The sequence below is a fragment of the Phasianus colchicus genome, chromosome 4, assembly GCF_987193195.1.
Source record: "Phasianus colchicus chromosome 4, bPhaCol1.hap1.1, whole genome shotgun sequence".
Classification (NCBI taxonomy): Eukaryota; Metazoa; Chordata; class Aves; order Galliformes; family Phasianidae; genus Phasianus; species Phasianus colchicus.
This window is the reverse complement of record NC_143439.1, coordinates 15,412,354-15,440,326: the sequence shown is the minus strand read 5'-3', so window position 1 is coordinate 15,440,326 and position 27,973 is coordinate 15,412,354. Positions and strand designations below refer to the sequence as shown.

The 27,973-nt window shown below is 40.3% G+C and overlaps 2 long non-coding RNA genes across 2 annotated transcripts; one reads left to right on the top strand and one right to left on the bottom strand.

Moving 5' to 3' along the window:
• The first annotated feature begins 227 nt into the window (after window positions 1-227).
• On the top strand, window positions 228-25,912 carry LOC149918080 (uncharacterized). The gene is made up of 5 exons (XR_016465837.1): window positions 228-313; window positions 981-1,170; window positions 20,759-21,069; window positions 21,170-21,278; window positions 24,364-25,912. It is a non-coding gene; the product is annotated as an uncharacterized LOC149918080 (long non-coding RNA).
• Window positions 313-27,973, bottom strand: LOC149918079 (uncharacterized). Its single transcript, XR_016465839.1, has 7 exons — window positions 27,411-27,973; window positions 26,502-26,585; window positions 26,014-26,207; window positions 20,816-21,036; window positions 16,169-16,359; window positions 14,914-15,052; window positions 313-471 (listed from the first exon to the last, which is right to left on the bottom strand). It is a non-coding gene; the product is annotated as an uncharacterized LOC149918079 (long non-coding RNA).

The window sequence follows — 27,973 nt, the reverse complement described above, 5'->3', positions numbered from 1 at the left end:
CAACTCCTCCGCGGGAGCTGCGGGCTTGGGGTCGCAGGTACGGCTGAGGAAGCGCGCGCCCGTGCGGGTGCTGACGCTGCCCGGCCCTTCTTGTACCTGCGGCGTTGAGGGCAGGTGAGAGGGCTTCTCTTGCGGTTGTAAACGGCTCCTTCGCTCCGCACGGTTGCTGCGCGCAGCCTAACGCGAACCATCGCGGCTCCCCCGCGGGCTGCTGCTAACGGGGAGCCCTCGCCTCCTCCGCTGTGTCAGTCAAGCAGTGTTTTTAGACCAGCTTCTTCATTTTCTGCCTCGAGAATGATGCTAAGACGCTGAGGTACCGCCTCTCTTCATACGCTGACCGTTTTCCCTACAGAAGCATCTACTTCTGTAAGCTTGCTGCTTGAGTTGCAGGGGGTGTTAACGATAGTCGAGGCTTCCGTGGTTTCCAAAGCTATCTATCCACGGTGTCTCGTAGCACATCTGAAATGGGTCCTGCGTATCATAGAGAAGAAAATGTGGACATGAAAGCTTAATTAGTTTTCACTTGATTTACGTGTTACCTTGTCGGAACTGCTAGTCCAATATTTGCCTTCACCTTTTTACTGGATGTCTTAAGCCAACTGATGACTTAATGTATTGCTTTAAATCTTCATCATGCCTCCCACATCACCGTCTTGGGTTCTTATATCCATTTATCTCATCTTTCTCACTGTTTTGCCAGCAAACAGCTTGGACTGGATGATCTCCAGAGGTCCTTTCCAACCTCAATGATTCTGTGAAATAATGCCTTTAGAGCAGTGACTTGTTCCAGTGTCCGTCTTTCTTTGTTCCTAAATAGGACTGAGAAGAATCAGTTGACTCTTTCTGCTTATGTCTGGGAGCTTTATGCTTATCACCTACTTAACTGCGAGACTTTTCTTCTTAGCCAGACAGTGAAGTTGGTGTTGGAATGGTATGGGTGTGCTTTGACAGGAAATTCTTTTCTTATTTATCTTATGCAGAACATTAAGATGGAGTTAAGAATTGAGCACACATGGGATGGTTTACCTGTGAGCCATGACCCGGTAACAATTGCTCTTAAGTCGTATGATGCAGGGCTGCTGATGCAAGTCAGTGCTCCCTTCTTCAATGATCCTCCAGCACCGCTCGGAGCGCCAGGGAAACCCTTTAGAGAACTGTGGGACTATGAAGGTAAGTGCAACTTCCGCTGCAAGTATCTGATTTGCGAAGTCACTGGTGTTTATATGCGGTTAATCTACCTGGTCTTTATTTAAGATTCTCTGGTTATTTTCTAAAACTTGTTCTAATTTGACAGCTTCATCCTGAGCACTCTGGAAAAGGCTGCTGGCAAAAAAGCTTGCTTGTAACCACCACCACGGTTAAGAAAGCTCCTTAAGTAACATGAACATCATGCTGTATTTAACTATAAAGTTGAATCAAGAGAGAGAGACTAGTTTTCATCACACAATCGACAGTAAAATGAACGGTCAATAAATAGAACTGTGCTGTTGTCTTCACGTTGATAGGATTTAAAAAAGCTCTCAAGTTGGGATTACAGCACAGCTCTTGAATTAGAAAGCATCAGTAGCATGTACACAGTTAGTCAAACTCAGGGACGACACAGGCCAAAAACCGTTGTGAAAACAATTGATTGTGAAAGTCTTGGAATATAACAAAACTGACAACTAGTATAAAATACTGACAGCTTGCTTCTACAACTTAGAAAGAGACATTTTTCTTGAGCGGCAGAAGTGAACGGTATCTAGAAGTTGAACTTTATCCGTAAGTATAGCTCGCTTAAGAAGCTGTGAATGCAATTTATGTTTCTTGTTTTAATGCTCATGACCTGCAGAATTCCATATATCCATTCTATAGCAAACATTAGCACCTAAATTAGAGTAGATTCGGGCATTGTACTATACCTTAGGGAGCATTAGGTAAAATGTCCACTCACTGAAGACACTGTGCAAGAAGAAGGAGGTCAGAAGGAAAGTGAGCCCCAGTAGGAAGTGATGAGGGAAACTGTAGTGCCAGCCTTGAAGCTTAATGGGTACTGTGCTTCTTAGCTTCACATGCTGTGAATAACCAGCAATAAGACAGAAAGGCTGACAACAACCATGGACAGAACCAGGAGAGAACCCAGCATGCTGCCCACTCAATTAAGGTTTTTTTATTCTACAAGCTCGAATTGCTGCTTTCTTAAAGCTCCGACCCAACTATACAGGCAGTAAAGAAGGAAATGAATTATTAAAAGCTCCTTTGCGGATGAAGGAGCAGTGGCATATTATTTCCTGCCTACTTAAGCACATATGGGACACAGACAATTTTCTAGGTCTGAGAGAAGTGAGCTAGAAAAAGGAATCTGCCACCTGGTGGCTGCAATTTATTTTATACCACTTCTGTACATACCCTAAAAGACGACTGTTGGCTAGACTGTGCCTTTCCCACGCTACCAAAACAAGGCTACAGTGCAGACAGCTCAGTCCCATAAGCCAGTGATTCCAGTAAGGAGAAAGCATAGGGTTTGCCTGTGGAGGTCGAGGGATCATCTTCCCAGCACAGGAACACAGCAGAGCCAGTATCTGTATCAGGTATCTGTATATTGCTGATGCCTGTTTCCTTCAGCATTCCCAGTCAGCTGAAAGGCCAGGTGTACAGAATAGGAGGGAGAGAATGACGACTATTTGCCTGCATTTCTGATAATAAGGTACTGCTGAGATTCTTAACAAGAAGTCCAGTTCTGCACGTATGAATTTTTAAAGGTGAAAAATACCATGACAGAGTTCTCTCCTGCACGTTCACGAGCAGCTTGTTAATACTGAAGTTTCTTTCTCGCTGCATGTCTAGTATCATCTAACACAAGCAGAAAACCATCTATCTGGAAGCACCTCCTGCATTTGCTTGGCTTCTCCCCTCACGAAGTAGTGAGCAGACATCCCCAAAAATCAACAAACAACTGTAAACTGTTCCGGAAAGCTTTCATACATCCCTTTCCCTCAGCAGCTCCTCCACTGGAAGCTGAAACAATACTGCAGAGAAGCATTCACTCTCAGGATGGTTTCAGCTTTCATCCCTCTGCTTTTTCAATCAGAACACCAAGGTAGAAATCCTAATTAGCAATCAGAAAGCATTGCACAGGCAAAGAATACTTGCATTTGCCACCGTGTTTGTAATATTTGCACTCTGTTCTGGTGACTCATGATTACAAAAAGGAGAAGGAGATTTGAGTCTGCCTTTCAAGCCTCGTGGCAGCGAAAGGAGGGCTGTTATCAGAAAGCTACTCATTTTCTATATGCTGTGTGCTACTTGCTGCCCCTGTGCAATACAACACGGCTGCCAGATTTAATAACCTGTCATGGTTTTGGTTTTTGCTTATTTGACTTTCAGTATTCAACATCAAAACATCATGTACTGGAAGTGTTAATGCTCTAACTCTACGTACCTATCCCTATACATTGCGGAAGTCACGGGATCTGACCCTTCCGGGGGGGGCGGTCTCTTACTGCCTGGCAGTGGGTGCTGGAGGGTGCTTTCCTAGCCGTTCCAAGCTTTTTCAGGTTTGACTCGGTCTCGGGAACTCTCTCTCATATCTTATTTCATTCATTAGTCTCAATTTCAATTAGATTGTATTATATTGTATTATTTTGTATTCCGATATCATAGTTAGTAAAATAAGTTTACCTCCATAGATTGTTGCCGCTGTTTCTTTCCTTTTCCCCCTTCCTTCCCATTTTGTGGGCCCAGGTGGGGGGGTGGGGAGGGCAGGGGCCTACTGCCCCCTGTCACGGGCATAAACTGATCCAGTTAATTCCGTGACAGATTTTTGGTGGAGAATGCGGGCATCGATCCCGCTACCTCTCGCCAGGCAGTAAGAGACCGCCCCCCCCAGAAGGGTCAGATCCCGTGACTTCCGCAATGTATAGGGATAGGTACGTAGAGTTAGAACATTAACACTTCCAGTACATGATGTTTTGATGTTGAATACTGAAAGTCAAATAAGCAAAAACCAAAACCATGACATAACCACATCAGCCTGCTTTCTCCATTAAGCAGCAGAGATGACAGGATGAAGTAGCCAGCATGTTGATCTGTAGCTATGGCCACTATAAGCCTTGAACGAATATAATGAGTTTATTGCTCTTAAAGAAAAAAATAAAACCAACCAACATTACTTGAAAAAAAAAACAAAAAAACAAAAAAACCCAACATGCAAAAGCATTTCAGAAATGTGAATCCATACTTGCCTTCAGTGACTTTAAAGTAACATTAAGGAAATGGCTTTTTATTTATTTACTTATTGGACAGTTAACAAATCCTAGGACTGGAGTTAATTCCTTTTCAAGACATCCTGATCTTCAAAGATACACATTGCCAAGCAGCATGTGCTCATACCTCAAAAGAACAAAATCATTCACCAACAAAATAGTTGAGAATTACTCCTTTTTACAAGGAATTATTTACATACCTGTCTTTGCTGACTTCTCTCAGAAAAGCAGAGTTAATTAAAGAGGGAAATTCTCATTTACTCCTTCGATCTTTTCCTGCACAGTGGTTCTAAAGATCTGGACTTTCTTACCAGATGCAATCGCTTCCGCATCAATGCAGAGCATCTGCACAACCAGTTCAGTGGAAGGGAGGGGTGGGCAGAGTTTACATGCCAAGAGAAGGTGCCAGTCACACAGTCCAAATCTATGAACTAAAAACAAAACCCAGAAATGTATGGCTGAATTTACAACAATGCAGGGATGCTGCAGAGATCACACAACATCTGTGTGCATCTCTCTCTCTCATTTACATTTCTCGCACTTTCCCTGGAGCACCTGTCTCTGCAAGGATTGGTTTCTGTGGGTACTACAGACAGTCAGTTTTCCCCTCAGAGAAAGTGTCACTACAGCTATCTTACACAGTGTACACAGCCAAGATTTTTCTTCATAATAAAGTAATTATCTTGAATCCACTGCCTCCATAAGCCCTTTCTCACAGCGGCTGAGTGACAGGAGGCAACTTCAGTACTCAAAGATTAAATATTCAACTCTACTAGCATCCAGATGAAAATTTAACTAACATTGCCTTCTTAAAATGAGATCTTTACAGGTTCTTCTAAGGTAGGATTCTTTCTGAAGCTGTTGTTCTGTTATTAGCAAATAATGAAAGGAGTGAAGAAGAGAACAGTCATCACTGTGTATCTGGGCTGTTGGTTAAAACACTAACCTAGAAAGTCCTGCATCTGCTTCAGACATTTGCTGGTCATCAAGAGTAGAACCAAGTTTTAGTATCCCTGATGGTAAAAGCATTTATGAGCTCGGTCAGAATAACTACTTTTAGAGAAGACAGGCAAAGTGTCTTTTGTGATGGTTCTGATGTATCTAGGTAAAAGAGAGATGCTGAGTTGCTGCTGTCTCCAAACACCTACTGGGTTTCAGAGATCTATATTTCTCCCTGAAGTGCTTAAGGTGACCGTTAGATACTTGAGGCCATGTCTACAGTGTGGGAACAGACACATCTGAGCTGGCAGTGATCTGTGTGCTGACTCATAAACCTGCAATTCTGGGGAAGTCAGTGCAGAAACAGAGGTACTCTCACTCTGTGCATGGTCATTGAAAAGCTGCTGCACTGTGCATGAAGTTTCACTCTACTGGGGGACATTTCCAGATCAACGATTCCTGAATACCAGCCTACCCAGAGAGTAGGTACGTCCTACATCTGATCTCAGTCCCTGCATGGATCTTGCCTGAGTTCAGCCAAGGAAATAGTTATTAAAACTAATCTAATTTCATCTAGCCCAGAACAGACAGGCTGCAGACCAAATTTCTGTCTGAGTTCCTCATGGATTTCAATTTCAATGAACACTCCCAGCTGCAGGCCTACTTTTTCCTTGTTTTAGAAGCAGAAATCATTGCCAACACTCTGGCAGCCACACCAGAAAACAGTGACAAATGCTGTAAGCTGATCTGGCAGGCTTTGTTAAGGCTGATTGTTGGTGTTTAATCCCCAAGGTTTTTTGTGATATGATTGTATGATATAGCCAATGAAACATTCACTCCCTGGGGTGAGATGCAGAGATGGCTTTCAACTGCCCAGATTGTGGAACACAAACTGCTGCGTGAAATTACATGTTGTGACAATGTAACACTCAAAGTGGTATCTCTAAACAAAGCTCTTCACTACAAAAAGCCCTGCGTTACTTAAATACAAGTATGCCTATTCCTGAGAGAGCTGAACAATGCAATTGAATCAAGCCACCTGCGTAAATTTTAAGTGAGAACTCAACATCTGATCCCTGAACTCAGGATGTTTTGCTTTTTTTTCTTCTCCAATGTTAAGTCCATAATCCTCATAATTTGAGATAATTTTTTCCCCAAGAAATATTTGAAAATTGTCACCCTTTTACTGGGTCAAGAAGTATTACATCAGAATGTCATTTCTCTCAATTAGGGTTCTCTGATTCCTTAGATCTTGGTGTAAGATTGTCTTGCCTTGGACCTAAAACAGCCTCCTAGTTCTACTACCTACTTGCAACCTGATGGCTTTCCTTGCTCTACAGGGTGATAGATCCAGCTCTTCTTATCGACGACTGCAGGATAATATTTCCCTTTTCAATCCAAACTACTTATATCACTAGACCAGATAAAAGGTTCCGATCCCAAATACTGTCACTTTACACTCTGTTTTACTTGATTCTTTCTGTACCCATTCTATCCAAATCAAATGCATATAGAACCAAACGTTTTACAAATAAATTTTTGTAAGAAATGTTAGCTCGTGATCTTGATCTGATTTGTAGGCACACAATGGATACAGTAGAAAGAAGCTGCACTAAGTCCACATAGCTAAAGCAGAGGAAGCTACATTAAGATAAGAACAAACAGAAGAGAGAAATTTACCATTTACTATCTGAAATTGTAGAGTTCTGGTGTTCATCCATGCCTCGCCACTTTATCTAGAGAGGCAGGAAAAACAGATACATAACCATTAACATTATACTTGAAAAGCGGGAAACAATTCTGCAAGATTCCATAGGAGACAGGAGTCCTAATTCAGTCAGAAAACTGTCCAAGTTTCCTTCTTTCTCTGATATGATCTGGGTTGTACCTATCAGCCGAAATTCAGAAGACAGAAAAAGAACTGTTGAAGTTGTCTCACATCCAGAGAGACCACATTTAAAAGGCAGAGGTAATTAGCTTTGGCCTCATCTAAGACTCTTTCAGTGTTGCAGGTTCTACCTTTAACATCCATTCATGGCCTGAAACATCTGAAAATGTTTTAATGAGATTATATCTAGCAAGAGACTCTCAAACACAGTACATGCAGCATCCCATTTTCAGGGGTCTACCCAGCCTTTATTATTAAATAGATCGTTTGGTTTGTTTACCATTACTAAAGGACAGCAGGTAGAACTGAGTTATTAGTATACACATGGTAAGGTAGATCTGTAAAAAGCAAATACAACAGTTTTATTTGAAAAGCGTATGAGTGACCAGCGTCACTTGTCTTGTCTATCTTCCTCATTCTCCCTGCATTTTAGTACCTCTGCCTGCAAAAGAAGGTAATTAGTCAATGCCTTCACTATAACCAATACCCACAATCTTTCACAATTTATCCCTCTCAGAAAAGGAGCTAGGAAAACAATAAGAAATAATTACCTTTAGCTCTTGCTTCATTGAGTCAGCATGGACACTTTTTGCTTGCTATGCCCATTTGTGCCCTAGGAGTTTGTCACTATGTTATCTACAGATCCGTGCTCATGACAGGGACATTTTCAGTTCTGAACTGAAATGAATGTCTCCAGACCCCCTGGATGCTCAGAGGGAACCTTCCACAAACACCACTTAACTTGGAATGTCTTCCCTTATGTTTTTTTTTCCAAATACAAGTAAACAAGTTTAAACGAAAACCAACATTATTCTCTAGGAAAATTATATTCCAATGCGACTAACACATCCAGCTACTTATACCTCTTTATGACTCTACCTCAAATTCAGAATGAATTGAGTCACTTTCTGGGCATGTAATGATTCCAAGTGGAATCAAAATGATAAAAGCACTCATTCAAAACACTCGTTAGTAATCTTTTCCAGCACTTCAGTTCAATTCAGCTAATTCCTAAAGAGAACTAGAAGGCTGCAGAAGTCACTGAGGATTCAAATGAAGATTATTGATAGTGGGAAGAAAGAGCTACAGTGATACATGTTTGCAATATCATTTCTCTCCCTTAGACTTTGCAGAAGTCTTTTTCCATGCACAGATTTGATTTCTTTAAGTGAGAATGCTCTGGCTTGGTGAGAAGGAATCAAAGGTGTGAGCCTATTCCTGCTATCATTTTCTGTATATAAAATAGAGATTCATTTAGATCTCAGATAATCCCAGTGCCTAGAACTCCCGAAAGCAAGAAAATTTGGATGAAGTCCTGTGCTCACTGTTTTCTATTGGCTGTTTCTATGCTGAGCATGAAGATTTCTCACCAACCCTTCAAGGATAGCTAATTTTGGTTCCCAAGCTTAAGCTGTTGGGTCTGAATGCAATCTTCACAGGTTTTGCAGTGCAGAACTAGAATTCTTCAAGTAGATATTCCACACCTAAAAGAACTGCATCTGTGTTGAAAGACTGAGTTGTTAGCCTTATTTCTAAGCAAATTCACAGTAGCATCTCAGGATGTACAGAGGTACTCCATACAATTCAAGCATATAAGAGTTTCTCCCTAATTCCTGCACTCACTGAATATAGTCAAGTTCCTGCTTTGACAGCTCAGATGCAGTACCACCTGCATCCAAGCATCTCTGTGTTAGGGATACCAGATCCTAAAGAATTCAAACATTATCTCTCTCTGGTGTCAAGCAAGTTTTCCAGGTACTGCTACAACCAGCAGTATACCCAAGCAAGCAATTGATTTAACAGAACTTATCATAAGCAAAAGGGAATTAAAATCTCATTGTTGACTCATATCGTTTTCCTTTAGCATTAGCACCTCACTTGACTTATAATTCCCCCTCCCACCCGCAAAGAAAAGCCCAAAATTAGTTGGGAAGAGCCCACGGTTCTCAGCTAAGTGTCTGTCTCTAATTTCTGTTTGAGCAGTTAGTACACAGTGACTTTACTCCTTTTTTAATTAAGGAAGCTCTAGCACAGATTTCCACAAAAGCATCATTTTCTTACTATGAACAACTTGCATCTCACCATAAAATAATTTCAAATTAATCTTATCTAGAAAATATTTAAACTTAATTTATCTTGCTTCTTTAAGAATATCAGTTGCTTCTTTCAGACTTTATTGAAAGCACCAGGGAGGGTGATAAGGACACTCATTTATATTCTCCCAGTCCCCTAAATCTTAAAGCCTACACTACACACATCCATTCTGGTATCAGCTGGCTCCGTAACTGTGCTGAGCAAATTCAATCTGGCTATCAGGACCACATTCAAAGTTACCAGCAGAAGATTGAGGTCATAACCGCTACCAGATAAGCAGCTGGTTGTTGTGATCCCAAGCATAGATTTTCATCCATCTTTTATGAAAAGCCATAGTTTCACGAATTCCCTTTATCCTTTGCATAAATGCAAACAACAATGCATAGTGATTGCCGTGTTGCTAAGAATAGAAATTGTACTGCCATCTTCTGACTCTAAGGAGAACTACACCTCCTTGCGTCCCTCCTCTATTAAGTCACTGCATTAAGTAACCTCCTTCAAACCAGTGAATGAAACAAATTTCAGTATGGAAACAAAAGATGTCCAGCATAGTCAACGAGCTGAGTCCTTTACCAAAAGCAATCTGGTTTGAATGTATCCACAAGAAGGTCTGTAATTTTGGACACTCACATTATACTCAAGAGAAAAACATCAGACTTAAATGGGATTTCACATATCTTACTAAACTGCTTGGAATTAGCTCCACTATTATAGCTCCATATTTTCTCTAGCATTTCCAGTCTGCATAACTACAATGGTGCTCAGTTCTCAGACAGATCAGCATAGATCAGAGCTGGTGCTGATTACATTCTTTTATTTTCAGTGAACAGTTTTTACCTAGACCTATTTAGAAATGAAGGATGGTGTGAGTTTCTGAGATGCATAGAAATCTATATAAAATTATTTCAGTTCCTAGAGAGGTGTCACATACAATTAATTGTCCTTGAAGTCTCAGCACTCTGAAAAGAAAGCATAAGCATTTACAGTGTGCATTATAGCACATGTGGTTTTGTAATGCTTCACCACGTTATAAATTCAGGGCAAAATCTTGGCTTCATTAAGTTAATAGGATATTTGCTACAGGCTGCAGTGGAGCTGGGCTTTCATCCACAGCATCTAAGAACTGTATCTATGGTCTGGAGAAGAACAAAGGAGAAAACTTTTTTTAAAAACAGCATGCAGTTTTAAAGAACTCAAGTGTTTTTACATATGTAGAGATGCAAAGAAAATGGAAACAGTATGTATGTACAACCAGACTAAAGTCAAGGCAGGTGTTATCTTTCATTTACTTCTCTCATTAGCATAGTTCCATTAACTTGCAGATCCTCTGGTATAACTGAAATTATATATGGTGATAAAGAATGGAGCTCAAATAATTTTTTTGTTGTTCTCAGCTTTAATGTTAAGCAAAGGGAGCAATTCTATTACAAAGGAGTGATCAAGTCACATTTCATTTTGACCTCTAATCCACATCCTTTCCGTAAGACCTTTACCTACAATAGTACAGCAGTGGCTAATCCCTTCACACTGGGCAACCAGTGTATGTGTTTAACTTCTACATCAGCTGGATGGAGATAACATTAGACTGCTGAATAATGCAACAAATTCACATGGAATCAAGAAAAAAAAAACTTTCTACAGCCCCTACCCCTCAGCAGCACTGAAATCAATGTTTCAACTCTCTTAACTACACAGAACCTACTTTTATCCTGGGTAAATTTAAACAGAGCAAAACTCTTTTTCTGGCATTAGTAACAATGTTTTTCTGCTTAGGTGCAGCATCTAAGAAGTCAGTCCTCTCCATTTTTTATCTTTGGTTCAGAAAATAACTTATCAGAGCATTTCTCAAGGCTTAAGGATCCCTGATCTCAAATCTACTTCCTCAACGAATATATTGGTTATTTGCAGGTTGAGCCTCCAGAAGTGGTAATGCATTAAACTTCTAGTCTGCACTCAGTATTAGAAGCATTCGTTTATGATGTTATGTAGGCAGCTAAGCATCACACAACTGTTCCCCTCTACCCTACAGAGAGGAACGGGGGAGAGAATTAGAAAAAAAAATAAACTTGTGGGGTGAGATATAGACATTTTAGAAGAACAGAAAAGGGAAAATAATAATAATAGATTATACATACACAAAACAAGTGATGCAAAATGTGATTGCTCACTGGCTGCTGACTGATGCCTAATCAGTCCCCAAGTGGTGGCAGCCTTTCAGCCAATTACCCACAGTAGTACTGTACCATATGACACTATATGGCATGGAATGCATCATATAGTCCTATATGATAAATATTATAACTGACCTCTAAGAAACCATTGCATTAAAAGAAAACAAGAAAAGAGAGTGTCTGAACAGAATTCTAAGAAAAGCCTGGGCATCTGTCAGACAGAGGTAGCCCCTAAACAGAGTTTTCATCAGTGATACTTAAATCCAGAGCAGTGTTTTTTGTCTGAGAACTGGATGCCAGCCTAAAGCACCAAAGTATTCTGGCTCTTCTGCTAGCAAAAGCTGGGCTAAAACATAGGCAGATATAAAGACATGTTTGTTTATTTTGGCTAGTCTCTGTACCTACTAACTTCGTTGTTTATGTTTAGTTTATGTAAGTAAATTATTCTTCCACTTTTATCTTCTGGGGGATTTTAGGTTAGCTGGCAATAATTAAAACATTCCACTCTCTTGTGGGTGTGGGTGATCATTAAGACATGGGGATTGGATCTCTTCTCAGAGTGCCAATGTCATACAGAATCAAGAAAAGGTAAGGACAGACTCCTTCTAAGCTGCTTTGCCTGGCTGGGAAACTGGCAGCATAGGGGTCACTATGGACGAAAAAACATCCCCACTGATTTACATCAGCTGGAGACATTCCAGCATGCACTGTAACAATGGGGAGAATCCAATGAGCTTGCTCATCACTCAGACTTTGTCAATTACTCATATAATATTACTCCACTGTGGCTAGGCAGCACCAAGTGGGACTCACAGACATGCATTCCCAAATCATAAAGATGATATTGAAAGCTCCTGCTGCTTACCCAGCAATAAGGCATAGACAAAAGATGCTTCGAACTCTGAAAGTGCAGTTATCAAACAACTCCACTACATGACAAAATTGCAGTGTAAGCAGTAGGTGCCCTCATTAAGGGGAATTGTTAGCTTGTTTACTATATTCTTTCCTAAAATTATAAATAACACAAACAGCCAGACAAACAAAAAAGCAAAGATCTGAAAGATTATGTATTTCTGGATTCACGAGTTATAGTTATTTATGCATTCTGTATCATGTTTGAGTGGAGGAGATTTCTTTAGCAGTTTTGGACTTTCAAGTTACAGTACTCAACTGAAATATTTGTGGTGACATTCCCAATGTTCAGAACAAGGATTCTTTCTATTTCATATGGAAATTGGAATTAGACCCCAACTGAAAAGACCAGTCCAATCAAAATAAAAACTACTTGCATAGAAAACTGATCTATGAAATAGCATTGTCCACTACATAGGCAATATAATATTTCATGATTTTTCATTTTCACAGAAATTATTTTTATGTATTCAATCACAGGCTAGAGTGAATTCTGAGATTCCTCTGCATGCTATAGCATGAAACTAATTACCCACATTTGATCCTAGATACCCTGAAGGTCTGTGTTTTGATATGCCTTCCGTCTCTTAACCCATTTTTCTTCAAAAACATAGGCTTCTTTTTGAAATGTATTAAAACCACCTGCTTTATGCATATGTTTTCAAGCTTTTACTTTATACCAAAATTCCTGGAAAAAAGATGACAGCACAAGTAAATATCTAAAGAGATCAAGAAAAGAGATTAAGAAAAAAAAATCAGGACTGATAGTATATTCTGGAAAATGCCAAAGGGTTTGTGGAATAAACCCGATTTAAAAACTTCAGAGATAAAAGAATCCAGCTGCTTTTGAACACCAAATACACCACTAGAAGGTCTCTAAAATTGCAGAAGTGTCTTAAAATCAACAAAACACATCCTCCTACACAAAACAAGAACAACAGCAACAAACAACAACAGAACATTCCTATTTAGATAGATTTCAGCACTAGTTGTTGTCAAAAAAAAAATACACAAAACACAAAGAGGGGAGGGACTTCCTGTTGCTTCAGGCTATTGCAAAGCTAAGCAGCAGATAAAAGCAGTTCTGCTGTTGAGGGACCTGCATAGAATAAGGAACCAGGCTGAGACACACGATGGCTGGAACCCCCTGCAAAGGTTTCTATCCACTTGATTATTTAAAAGACTGCATCAATGAACATGAGTTCCTGGTTTAGAGCTTAATTCAATGTTCACTGAAATCAATTGCGACTTTCTACAACTTCTAAAAGGTCTTTGGATCAGATGCTAAAAGAATAAGATCTGTCCATTTTTGTATCCTTACTTCCACTGTGAAAAACTTAAAATTCAACGTTCAGGTATAACTTGTTCAAATCATTAATGACATGTAGCATATAGAAGTATATGCATGCAAAACACACTTCTAGCAAACACTGGAATTTAGAAGTACATAAGACAGAAACTAGCTCCTTCATTGTAATGGTAGAAAATACTTAAAGAGTAGCCTGCAGAAGTGACAACACTGCTCTTTTAATTCTAAAGAGATCCTGTATTTTCAGACTGTCATCCCTTGTCATCTCCAAAAGGATATCTAGTATAGTAGCTCTGCTTCTCACAGACACAGCCCTTTGGCAGAAAACAACATCCTGCATAATTCACCTACTTGAGTGACTGCACTCAAAAACAGTGCTGCAAAACAGATTGGTCCTGCTGAAGTGTAAACATATTTTATTTCAGTTTAAATGAACCATTTCCCAGATTCGTTTTGAAGCCAGTCACATCAGCACACGTGAAAGCAAGGTAACCTCCACTAAATGAAGACAAATGAGCCAATGGAAGCTACTGAGAGATAACATTACCCTGGGATAACAGTCTGGGTGTTCAAAAATCCAGCCAAGATTCTTCAGAGACCCCCCTTTGCAGATAACTAAATCTCACAGGTAACAATTTCATGAACTCTAATACAACGTAAAGAATCTGTCAACTGGAAGTCCCTAACACCTCTCCTTCTGATATCAGTTGTGTGAAGTTTTGAAACTCACGTTTCAAGATGTGAATTTCCAGGTATCTTTAAAAAGGTAAAAATAAAACCTAAGCAAAAGTAGTTTAGTAACTCCACAGTGTGAAAAATAAACACTAATGTTACCATTTCTAAACACACGGTCATACAAAGAACGTAAAATTTGGCTTATGACCCAAATCCACCCATACCACAAAACATTTCTGTAACAATAAGTGTAGCCTACAGAACAAACCTCACAGACGGTCAGTGCAAATTCCAGATGCAGACCAGAACAAGCAAAAAGATCCAAGCACGGTGATGACTAACGTGCTCTCAAAAAAAGGAGGCAAGGGTAGGACTCAAACCTAGAGAGCATCAGGTATCCAGCAAAGACGAGCAAACATTTAGCTGTAACTGCTAACTTGCATCAACACAGAAGAGAGTTATGTGCCCAACATCCAACTTTAAACATCTCTCCTTTGAAGGTGCAGACAAGGAGAGCTCACTGAGCATGAATTCTCTCAATTTATCACCTGACCCCAGAACTGTTTCCCTGCTTTCAGATCAAGAGGAGCAATCAGCTTTACAGATTATATTAAGCTGCCAACAAGAGGTAGATTAGCTCGCCTGCCCTGTTTACAAGAGAAAAAGGGCTTAAGAACTTACCTTCTCCACACTTTCTTAGTTCTGGTTCCTCTACAGTGTTCAGCCTTGCAGAATTCCTCCAGCCTGCGTAACCCCGTAACAGAGCGTTGAGTGATTGTGTCAAACTTTCTTCTGTTCTGTACCAGTTTATGTTGTCAGACTGGATAGGGTGGAGAAAAAAATTAGAGGTAGTGTCATTGTCAAGAAAAACTATAGACACCATAAGAAACAGTGGATCTGGTTAAGGCACTCTTTGTTCGTTCACTGATTACTGACTTGGTCTATCGGTCACTAGGATGCAAACACCAGACAAAGCAAAAGGAATCTTGTCCTCTGGTAGGATTTGAGGGCAATCTTACAAAAAAAAGTGAGAATACTTATTAGTATTTGGAGGTGTGATTGCTAATCCAGCAATGATGCAGGACTGATACATTAACTGTTTCACTCACAGAAACAAATGGAAGAAGTTTCTGCCAAAAAGCTTCTTTTCTTTGATGAAGACCATAATATCTGAATCCCATTCTGAATGCAAAGCTACAGCAAATATTGAGCCTGCATGTTTTTCACAATGAGAGATTTTTAATGCACAATCCTATATGCTCACACAGGAGGCACTGCTACAAAAAAATCTAAAAAGCATGAATAAACCTTCACACATACATACACATACAAAAGGAAAAATACTTATGCTCACAAGAACTAGGTCATAGCAAAAGTAAGCCACTAAAGCTTTCTCCACTTCTTTCCCTTCACAATCAAACCCTAATCTCATGCATGGCACTGCCACAAAAACAGCCAAAATGGCACGCTGTAGGATATTCTTCCACAGGATTACAGTGCTTTGAAGAACTGCACAGCCTCCTACAAAATAATACATACTCTGCCTCAAAACTTACAATCCAACCATACACCACGCTGAAATATCTGCATTAGCGGGCTCAGGCAAAAATCATTCCTTAAGTTTCAGACCCAGCCTAGCAGATTAAGAGGTCCTGAGCTGCAAAGCTTTGTTGATTGTATTCCTGTGACCATATCCTAGGCTTGTCAACCTGAGGTGGACCATGCAATTTTATTTAAATTCCCTTTGCACAGTCAGTGGAAATATCTTGATTTTGAACTGAAAAACAGTGTCAGAATAGTACATTCTGGAGTCTCCAGCAGCTTAGCATCCTCCAAACTACATCTACCAGAAGAACAATAAACAGCCAAAGGGGCATTAAAGGAAGGCTCTGATACTCTCCCACATTTGCTCTGGAATTCCTAACCTGAAACACACCTTGTTTGGGTTGGCATTGATCTTCTTCTGTTTTAGAAGCTAAACATTAAACAGCACTGTGCTCTTGCAGCAAAGGAGGCCAACATTATCCCGGGCTGCAGTAGGAGTGTTGCCAGCAGGTCAAAAGAGGGATCATTCCTCCCTACTCAGCACTTGTGAGGCCACACCTACAGTCTTCAGGTCTGGACTTCCTAGTAAAAAAGAGACACATGGACATAGTGGAGAGAGTCCAGCAACAGGCTCTGACAATGATTAAGGGACTGGAGTGTCTCAGAAAGGCTGACAGAATTGGCACCGTTCTGTCTGGAGAAGAGAAAGTTCACGGGGGATCTCATCAACATGTACATTACCTGAAGGGAGGCTGCAAAGAAAACGGAGCCAGGCTCTTTTCCTTGGTATCCAGTGACACCAACTGAACCGTGTTCAGAGGCATAAAGCAAAACATAGGAAATCCCCTCTGAACATTAAAAATCATTTCATTGTTTTTTCCCTCCATTGTGAGGGAAGGCAGGCAAAAATTTATGCAGAGACACTGGGGAGTCTCCCTACTTGCAGATATTCAAAAGCTATCTGGATGTGGTCCTTAGTGTTGGAAACAACCAAATAATTTTTGTCAGGACGGTATCTCTGATAAAAGCAGATTTTATTCACGATTGCAATAGCGGGCGTCCCGCAAGCAGGAGCGCACCTACGGACACAAGATGACAGTCTTTATACTCTGTTTTTCCCTTTACCCATCCCCCTGTCCTGTTTCCCCTTTGGCTGGGTACTCCAGGTTCACAATCTTAGCAGTTTACATTTGTTGGTTATCAGGTGTCAGTCAGTAGCCATCCTGTTGTTTCCAAGATGTCTCAGTGCTCTTCTTGTCGTATCGATATGGTGATTGTCTCCGAAGTCTTCGTTAAACAAAGAGCACCGGGGGAGATGATACCAGGCCTTCAGATGTCTCTTCAGGCGCTTCCTCGGGCATACCATGACTTGTTCTCTGGTTTGATCTCGTGCAGGATATTCTTGCAATGTGTGCGACAAAATATACATATATACACCTATATACAGAGCATGCATTCCTGGGAAGGTTTGGCTAGAGGATAAGCGATGTAAACTATCAGAGATCTTCCCCAAGTTAAGTAGAAAGACTCCCAAGAGAACTATGACAACGGAGATCGTGAAATAAAAACTATTATCCAATTCTAATTCAGAAACAACATTTGATTCCACAATTCCCCCCTTTTTCTTTTTTCATACACTGTTGATTTCTGCAATTTTTTTTTTAAGTTTCACTTTTATAGACATCTCCCTCTTTTCCACTTTCTTTATCTCCCATCTCCTCTAATACCATCATTTTATCCAAATGTGGTGGCTCCATTGGTGTTTGCTACAATAGTGCTGTCTCGATCAATCACTGTACCAGTCCCCTCACACAGGGAATAACACAGCAACCAATGGCCATCAGGCCTCCTGCTACTACTGTCAAAGAAGTAAACGTGGATACAATCACCCCTTTCCATTCACCAAACCAGGACTCCAACCATCCAGTGATAGAAGTATCTATTCCTGATTTTTCTGCCAGTTCATTGGCAAGGGTGGTAAGCTCTTGCAATGCCTTAGTTATTGTGTCACCTGGAGCTGTGTTATTGGGATGAAGGTGCAACAACCGGTACCCAGCATTACACATACACCTTTTTTTTTTTCCAGCTTGTATCATATCTTAGGAGATCCTATTTTCCCAGGCCATCCTACTTGTGACATCTAACTTTTCTGCAGTTCCCTTTATTGCACTCTTTTGTATAATTTGTAAATCTCCACTGATTATAACAAATGTAGTTAATCCAATCTACGTTCTTGTGGATCATCACCCACCAGGACAATGACTCAAACCCTGCAACAATTTGATTTCTCGCCTTAAAATCATCAGGGACAGAAGAAGTGAAAAGTTTAAATCCTTAGCTTGCCCACATACCAAACAATTACTGATATAAGTATACTTTGCAATGATGTTTTCCACAAGACATATATAAGCATTTACATCAAATGCTGCACTTAATCAAATTAACATTTCTAACAATTATAAGAGCCCACATTACTGTCTTTGGATTCACAATTTTAAGTCCAGCTGACTTCAGTTCCCATTTATTTGAGGGAGCTTCTTAACTCTAGTAAGATGTATACACAATGCTTGTTCTTTAGTTTTTACTGCTGTGCTGGATCTTAACAGCACCTGGAACAGACTTATCCACCTTGATTCCAGGGGCGAATGTGAAAGACATCTGCTATATACATATAATCTCTTGTTAAAATATTATGTATCAAGCTGTCAAGGCCTAGAACCAGTTTCTCTATTTCCTGAAGCTGTTCTTGTAGACTTACCACATGCTCATTATTTCATTCCCTACATGGGTAGAGATCCTGTTTGTACAACATAAGGCCTTTTGTACAGTATTTTGAAAGACTTAACCCCTCTTCGGCTCTAGGTTTCATTCTGCTCCTAAGGAGAGCCAAAGGCAACAACTTTGGCCAGGATAGTCCAGCTTCCCAGCCCAGTTTTACAACCTGTAATTTAATTAGATAGTTCATCATTTCACCTGACCACTTCTCTGTGGTCTGTGTGGTTTGTGCAATTGCTAATTTATTCCCAATGCTTACTGACCTGTTGGACAATCTCTGCAATAAAGTGAGTTCCCTGGTTGAAGGGTATTGTTGCAGGACACCCAAACCTTGGTATAATCTCCTGCAGCAATACCTTGGTTATTGCTTTGGCTTGATTGGTCCTGCAAGGGAATGCTTCCTGGCCACCCTGAAAAGGGTATTTGTTAGAACTAGCATATACCAAAACCCTCCTTTTTCCTGGCAGTTCTGAAAAAAATCAATTTACAATTGTTGTCCTAAAAGATTCCCTCTCCCAACAAGCCCCACTTGTACCCTGTTCTCGGTACTAGGATTGTACAGTTACTTTCTGATGTCTGTACCCCCATATGTTTTATTATGTTCCCTTAGAACCAATTTCTATAAAATAATAAAGGGCACAACAATGTGTCCATCTGGGTATGCACCCATCTGTCAGCTTGCTCTCTTCCCCTTTAAATCAATAAATTTCTATCCTCTCTACAATACCTAATAGGTTCTGATTAAGGTTCAGATATTTTAAGTTTACCATCTGGAATTAAAGCCAGTTCACCAATTTCTTTTCCTTCAGCTGCCTGTTCTGCCACCTGATCCACCATCATATTCCCAGTTTCCTGTACAATGTCACTCTTCTTATGTCCTTTACAATGTATAACAAGCCATGCTGCTCTTTGGTAGATTTACATCATGCTGAATTTGTTTTCCATGTGTGTAAGAAAACCTCGCTCTTTGCAGATGGTACCATGAGTGGGTACCACCCCAAAAGCATATTTAGCATCTGTCCATATATTTAAGGTTCTTGTCAAGGCAGTTATTTCAGCCTTCTGAGCAGAAGTCCCCACAGGTAATGGCTTTGCTTCAATTACCTTGTCAGTAGCAGTTACTGCATATCCTGCCTTACAGTTTCCTTGTCTCACAGAGCTGCTTCCGTCAACAGAAACAGAAACAACATTTGATTCCCACATTAGCAACCTACCCTCTGTAGCCATGCTTGGACACAAGGGTTGGACAAGATGACCTCTCAGAGGTCCCTTACAACCTCAACCATTCAGTAACTTTAGTCTCTACCCTAAATGGTCAGGCATGCAATTATTAATCAATAATACTGAATATTATTAATATCAATAATACTGAAAAATCAATAGTACTGAAGTCCTTTCTCAGGCATAATATTGAGCTTTTTAAGTAGAAGTAGTAAGTCTCACTTTCAGAACTCTTCTCAAGCCTGAGTAACATACTAGTACTACCCCCAGATGAGATCTAATCACTATTAGGGCCCAAGACAACACTGCTTTCCAAATAAAACTATTAAAATTTGCAAATCATATCTTTACAGCAGTATGATTTGTGCATTTGACATGTCGGTTTGTCAATTACTTCACATGCTAGGTACCTCAAAAACAACAAGACACTCTTCTTAAAGCACGCAAATTGTTTGAAACAAGTGAGAATTGTTAGCAGGTGGTAAAATAAATAAAGGAGACTGAAAGAGAAAGGATAAAGAGGGTAACACTGCCTATTAAAAGGCTAAAAGTAATTTAGGCATGCAGCCTGATCCATGCAGACAGCAATGAACGCTGCATGAATCCTACAACAGCTAATCCTCACAGCTGAACCTCCTGCCATATTTTTGTTTGCTAAATCTCACCTTCAAACTTAACTGACCGCATTATGAACATGGCAGCAACTCTGCTGTTTAAACAGCAAACAGTTCCTTTCAGTGGACCATTTCCTAGGCAATCTAAGCAGTCAGATTTGGTCTAAAAAAAAGAGTTGGCCACACCCCAATGTTTTTTTTTTTTGTTTCTCTACCTATCCACTGATGTTTGGTCATGTTATTCTTAGCAAACAAGACACAGAGGGGGAAAAAAGGAAGACCCATTTTATTTTACTGAATACTGTACTACCCAAGAACTGCAGAAAGGTAATATGCAGGTTTTTTTGTTTTTTTTTTTTTTTTTAAATCAGGTCTGAAAACAGTGTACACTGACAGGAAATAAATTGAGAAGGTTATTTCCCACTGACCTGTCAACTTCCTCACAAAAGCACTGCAGCTCCAGGGTTGAACAGTCTTCAGACATGAATCTCAACAGCTCTGTAAACATCCGCATGATGGTTCATCAACTACCCTTCCATACTTTCTGTCATCATTGAAGTTTAAGGAGAAATTGCTGAGTATATCTGTTTGTTGGCTTCACTACAAAATGACTTATCCAGAATGAAGTCTTTCTGTTGTTGTTACACACCTACGAACAGAATGAAGAAAATACAGCCAGTTTGTAAGCATAATCAACTGCCTAATTAGAGGTATTCTTCTCCATTTTCAGCAGGCTATTCAGTTTTTCTTTCTTTCTTTTTTTTTTTTTAAAACATCTTTAGGTCTCCAAAGATGATTTTCAGGTTTGTTGTCATTCAACACTTTGAAGCTGTTGCACAAAGCAAGACAGGGCAGTCACCTCAGTACAAACTGCTTTCACAACCAGCCCAGGTGAGCATACAGAAATACCCTATGATAACTTTTCTGAGCAGTCAGATACACGTCACATCACAGGAACAAACCTTACATGTTTTCAAAGGGAAAAGTTTAGTCTACTCATTGCCTCAATTCTACCCATGTAAATGAGACGTTATTTCCAGTGACACTGAAGAACAGTTCAACTAGAGGCTGTGATTCACATGAGTCACCAGTCAGCCCTTTCAAGCAAGGTTCTTTTTTCCCCTCTACAGCAGGTAGCTTCACACCATCCTCACCTGAGATAAGGGCTTTGATGCGTATAACAAAGAAATCAATAGAAGTGTGCATTGAAAGGCCCATCTGTAAGTCATAGTGGAAAGATAAATTACAAGAAAAGAATCCATGGCCTAGAGGTGATTCTCACTTTCTCACTTACAAGACCATGGTCCATAATCTATGCCCTTTTAATCCTCCTTCTCCTTTTGCATCTGTGAGGAATTGTTATCCTTTGTCTCACTCAGAGCTAGGGCTGTGAATGTAGGGAGATCAAATCTTTGTGAAGTGGTTCACCTGCATGTGGCAGTGTTACAGTGGCAGCTTTCCATGACTACATTTCTCTGTGGGAGCAGGATCATCTTCCCCAAGCAGCAGGCATTTGCCCACTAACTCTTATCATTATAGAGCACTTGGAGATCTTCAACTGAAAGCAAGAGCAAAATACCATTGTACTCATTTTAAAATAGAAAAGAACCTATGTTCTCATTTCAATGAAACTGATCCACATTTACAGTTTTTCAGGATCTCCACTCAAAACCGCTGATTGCAATACTTTTTGTTTTAAAGTTACCACAGTGTCCCAGTGTAACACGGTGCAAAGCAGAGCAATGACAGCAGAACAGCAAGGTCCCAGGCTGCAGCAAGGACATATTTGCTCAAATCATAAAATCATAAGTTCAGAAAGGACCTATAAGATCACCTAGTCCAATCATCCACCTATCCATCATTACTATCCACTAAGCTACTAAACCACATCTTGTAGCTTCTCATCCAGACACCTCTTTAACACTACCAGGGATGGTGACTCTACCAGCTCCCTAGGCAAGCCATTCCCGTGCCTGACCACTCTTTCAGTGAAAAAGCTTTTCCCTATATCTAATTTGACTCTCCCCTAGCATAACTTGCGGCCTTTCCCTCAGGTCCTATTTGCTACCTCATCACAACCTCCTTTCAGGAAGTTGCAGAGCATGATGAAGTCTCCTCCAAGCCTCCTCTAAGAGGGAGTAAACAATCCCAGCTCCCTCAACCAGCTTCTTGTAAGACTTGTACTCCAGACCCCTCACTAGCATGAGCACACAAATAAAAGTTCTTACCTTCAGAAGGCCTCAAGTACACAAGGATCCACAGAAAGAACCCCTTGCCCCCACTGCCAACCCTTAAATCAGATCTGGCAAGGGGTGCATCCTGGCTCCACCCCTTCTGCTCACTCAGGTACATTGCACACACCTGCACTCCCCAGGGATGGCCCTGCCTTCCCACCAGGTGCTCAATCACTGCTTCAGGCCATGACTTAGCATTTCTACTACACCCAAAAAGTAAAAACGCAAAACCATCTGCTAAAGAAACCTCCTATAAAATCTCATTACAAAAATTATTCATTTATTTAGGGCCTGTGGACCCAAATGCTGCTTAATGAGACAACCCAGACAAACACTACAAATCAATAAGTTAGTCCCACAGCATTCTTTCCTCTGTAACAAGCCAGCTGTGCTCACAAAGACCTGGCTGCAACCAAACATGAGTGCTCACAAAGATGCGTCTGCTTAACCTGTGACATGGGTGCACAAACAAGACAAACACGAGAGAGGGAATGGAAGAATGCAGACAAGAGAAGACGATTTTGTGAGAATCTAGGCAGCATCCAGCTAAGATAATTAACAGTAGGAAGAGTTCTTCTCTTAAGAAAGGCTAGTTCTCATTTCAAACTAGAAATAATAAAACTAATTTGTAACATTGTGAGATCAAAATACAAATAGGATTGTCCATTTCCACTTGTATCTTTCTATCTCACTACACATGCATTATTCAAGTAAAGAAAGAAACTGAGCTCAAATCTATGCTTAGCTGCTCAGAGTGTTTGCTGACTGGCAAATACATACTCAGTGAAAACATTTAGGGATTCATTGGCAAGGAGAAAACTCATCATCTGCATTCCTTACAGCTGCTGATACTCAGCCAACACACCCCTACTCTGATGTCAGTGGTCTAAATGAGGGCCATACCCAAACTGACAGTTTAATCCCAGGAAATCTCTGCTGAATTATTAGCTGAGGCTCTAACTTCCACAACTACATACTGCTCCTCAAGCAAACTGAAGATTTCCTAGTTTCCAATTCAGGTGGGGAGGATTCTGCAACCATTAAACTCTGCTCAAATTCCAAACTTACTTTTAGTATAAGATTTTTTTTTTTTTTTAAACACATTTTCACTGCCAGCATAAGCCCTCAGCCAAAAGAACAGAATTGCTCAGGCCTCTGGATGATTAGAACTGGGCCGTGTCCATAATAATTATTAACTGCTGCAAAATGCCACCTTGGCACTGAAGGAAGGTATTCAAAATACAAGAAAATATTGCAATGGTACTTAAACTTCCACCCCTCTGGCTGGAAAGCTGGTCTGTTCCACTTTCAGTCTCTTGTGGATATAATAATTCATACATAAATGGAAAGCTTCTTCATGACTCATCTGCCTGTATTACCAAGGCCATTTTTAAGTCTAGTAGCCAGACATTCATTTTGAGGGCTGCTAAGTGATTTACACTGATTGAGTATGCACTGTGTGCAGCTCTTCCAAATTTTATATGCTGGCTGTACAGACAACGAATGCATGCTGATTATGGTCCAATTAGCAATGAACCCAATTACCTAAGCCACTTACTCCCAGTAAAGAAGCCTGAAATACAGCTGTTGCTTCACTACCTTAAAGAAACATTTACTGTTTTGCTCTCAAGTACTCGCAGTACTACTGTACATTGAAATAAATGACAGATTTATATTAGTGAAGAACTGGCCTCTGATTTGAAATCGTTTCTTCTAATAATTGTTATTTTCTTGTGCTCCAGAGCTTGTATTCCAGAGCAGAGTCTAACCTCAGATTCCGGAAAGCAGACAAGAATCCAGCTACTCCATGAATGTGAGTGATTTATGAGATGGAGCCACAAGGATGAAAAGTCTGGGGAAAAATAGATACATTGCAGATATGAAACCTAAAAACATTTCTGAATCAGCTTGCAGTAAAAAAACCTCAGTCCTGTCATATGCAGCCAGAATGAATTTGATGTAAGGAACAGGTGAGACTGCAGAGGAATTACTTGATAAGAAGATTTTGGTTGGAAGCAACGTCTGGAAGTCAACTAGTCCAAGCACCTTTTCAACAGTATGCTAACTTCACTTCAGATTTTGAGATCCTGGGCCTTGCCTCTCTGAGTTCCAGTGTACAAGGTCTGCTCTGAAAGTAATGCCTCCTGTTTTACAGCAGTGGATCTGTAAATATACAAGAACGAAGAAACATTTCCACCACAGGAAACGGCTGCGGTTCTGCAGATAGAGGGCAGCTAGAAATTTAGCCAAGAGCCTCACTTAATAAGCTCACATTGCACTTCAGGGTTCTCATGCACATGTAATGACATCACTTCAGAACTCTTCACCCACAACGTTGCTGAGTCTGTGCTTAAGGGAAGGTCTTAAAACTAGGACTGGAAAAACAGGAAAATCAGAGGAGGATGAAGAACAAGCTTACTCCTCAGTTCACTGAGCATCCTCAGTGGTCACATTCTCCAACATATCCAGTAAAGGATGGAGATTCTCCATAGCCCTGCTCTTACTGTTAACATACTTGTTAAAAAATAAATAAATTTTTGCCTTTTGCTACAGTGGCCAAGTTGAGTTCAAGCTGGGCTTTTGCCTTTCCAGTTTTCTCCCTGCATATCTTAGCAACTTCTCTGTACTCTCCCCAAGTTGCCCGCCCCTTCTTCCATGGAAGGTAGATTCTTTTTCTGCCAGAGTCTCAGCAAAAGTTCCCTGTTCATCCATGCTTAGAAAAGATAAAAGATCAATGTGATTGAAATTTTACTCCTCTACTCCTGTTCACTGAGCACACTGTAAAGACCAATGGTTAAACGGCTTCCTAGTTGAGTTCAATAATGAAATTGCTGCCCATGGTCAGCAAGATTTTAACTACCATTCTGGGCTCTGAGGTATATCCACAAGATCATTTGCCACTAAAAGCACAGAGTATGAGGCACCCCTCATACACAACACCAAAGATGACTTGAGGTAGTTCTATGCTTAGCAACACAACTGATCCAATAAACAAAGCCACACATCTCTTAAAACAAAAACCAAAACACTTTTGTATGTAAAAGTTATCAATCTTCAAAAAGTTTTTTTGTTTAAACACTTCAAAAGTGTTTTGTTTATTTGTTTTTAAACAAATGTTCATAGATAAGGCTTAAGCATATTTTGGAATCTACGATGGCTGTCTGCACCTATTCATTAGGTTTGGGAACTGGAAATGTACCACAAAAAATACAGATTCCCCAGTTAGCAAAATGCACTGTATTTCAGCTTCATCTGAATAGAATAAAACAAAACAGAAATAAATAAATTAATTAATACAAATCTCCTCTCTACTGATGTGATTTGTGGATTCAGTTTATATTCCTTTTCCTCTGGAAAGGCAGATAAGGTACTTCAGAGGCCAGTGTACCCACCTATTGTCCCTCGTGTTCTGCATCTTTCAGATTACTCTGTACAGTGGCTAGAAAGGAGGATACGAACAGATGGCTGTTTGCACTGATAACTGTGTCTGCTCCTAGTCAGATTAATTGACTAAATCCCAGTTAAAAATTACAACTTAGTAAAGTTGTAAAATGATCCAGACAGTGTTCAGTCACTCTTCACAATCCTGTAAAGAGATTAAATTTTATCCTATAAATAAAAACTGTTTCAATACATGTCAAGGACTGTGCAAAACACATTGCTAGAGCATAACAGTATATGCTCCTCAAGAGTACAGTTTTAAAAGGCACAAAATTTACATAAATATGAAGGTCAAATGGAAGTTTAGAGTCATGAGTCAGTCATGAGGATGTCTAGGATATTTGACAGAACAGTATCATGACTACTTTTTGTTTAATGAGACCTTTAGCATCAAGCAGCTCATGAGACTTAGGAACTGCAGTATTATCTAATATCTTACCTCTTCTAAACACGCTGAGAAGATATTTGCCTTCAGAAAAAACTGGGAACATGCCAGAAGACTGGAGCATTGTGCCAGTACTCACTGAAAAGGAAAACCTGTTGACTTCAGTAATTACCTTCAGTACAAGACAAGAGAGTGACAAAACTACGCAATGCAATCAGTAAAGAAAGAAAGGAAGGGAACATAAGCAGGGTATCTACCCCAATTAGATGGAAAACTGACCTGACTCATAAACCTGATTGCATTCCCTGAGACTATTATATGGACTGCTAATGGTGAATTGTGAAAACATAACACATTTAGCAGAGTACTTGACATAATGTTGCATGATGCTCTATTTAAAACACATGGCTTAAAGTACAACAAATGGATTAAAAACTCACTAACTGACAGAGCTTACAAATGTAGTGGAGAAACATGATCAAGTGGGAAAGTTTCTAGAAGAGTTCTGCAGGGTTTCATTCTGGGTGTATAGCCCATAAAAGCTATGTAAAGATTTTGGGATTAGGCAAAATTAACAGATTTACAGACATTTCTGTTGAAAGCAACACGAGTGAATAAAACTCTGTAATTCTACTGTGCTGCAGAACAGCAAAGGGGAACAGCAATGGAAGAGGAGCTCATTTCTCAAACATTTGATCAAGAACAGGGGAAGAAGCAGAAACAGTTGTGAAGAAGAGTACGAGAAAATGCCTGGCAGAAGAGGACTGTGAAACTTCAGCTGTTCAGGCTACTGGAAGAAAGACGAAGAGATGATGTGATAACATCACATAAGCCCTTTGCAAGGAGAAAATAGTGATTTTTTTTTTTTTTTTTTTTTTTTTAAGCTCTGTAATAAAGCAGAGAAACACACAGTTGTTCAAGCCAAGAAAATTCAGACAAAATTATAATCTGCAAAGTGATTACCCTGAGTAGCGAAGTACTTGGGGGAAGATTTGTCATCATGAAGAACAGAAGTGTTAGTCTGGATTAACAAGAAAAACAAAACTAAAACTGCCAAAATCAACAGCTCCAGCTGCGGTGACAAGCCAGCTGCTGACTTCAGAGACCTCTGCCCGAGTGGCTGAGAAAAAACTACAGGAACACACCCTGCACATTCTTCATCCACAAACTGCTTTGTTGTTGTTGTTGTTGTTTTTTCTTTTCCCCTGCAAAACAAAAAGTTCATCTTTACACAGAGTAAACAATAGGCTCTCTCAGCTCTTTGCAGAAATACACTCCCCTCCTTCACTCCCTTCCATTTTCTCCGTGCGTGAAACAGATGCAGGGTTAGACTGCCGCTCTCGGGCGCAGCTGTCAGCTCGGTGTTCATCACGCAGCGGCACAGCGGAGAGACAACCAGCATCCCACAGTAAGGCGCCAGGCCGCAGCCACGCAGAGGGAAAACGGCAGCTGCCTCCGCGGGCACCGATGGAGAGCTTTGGCGCCACCCAGCGGGCACCTCAGGCCACTGCCGCCGAGGGAGTCCA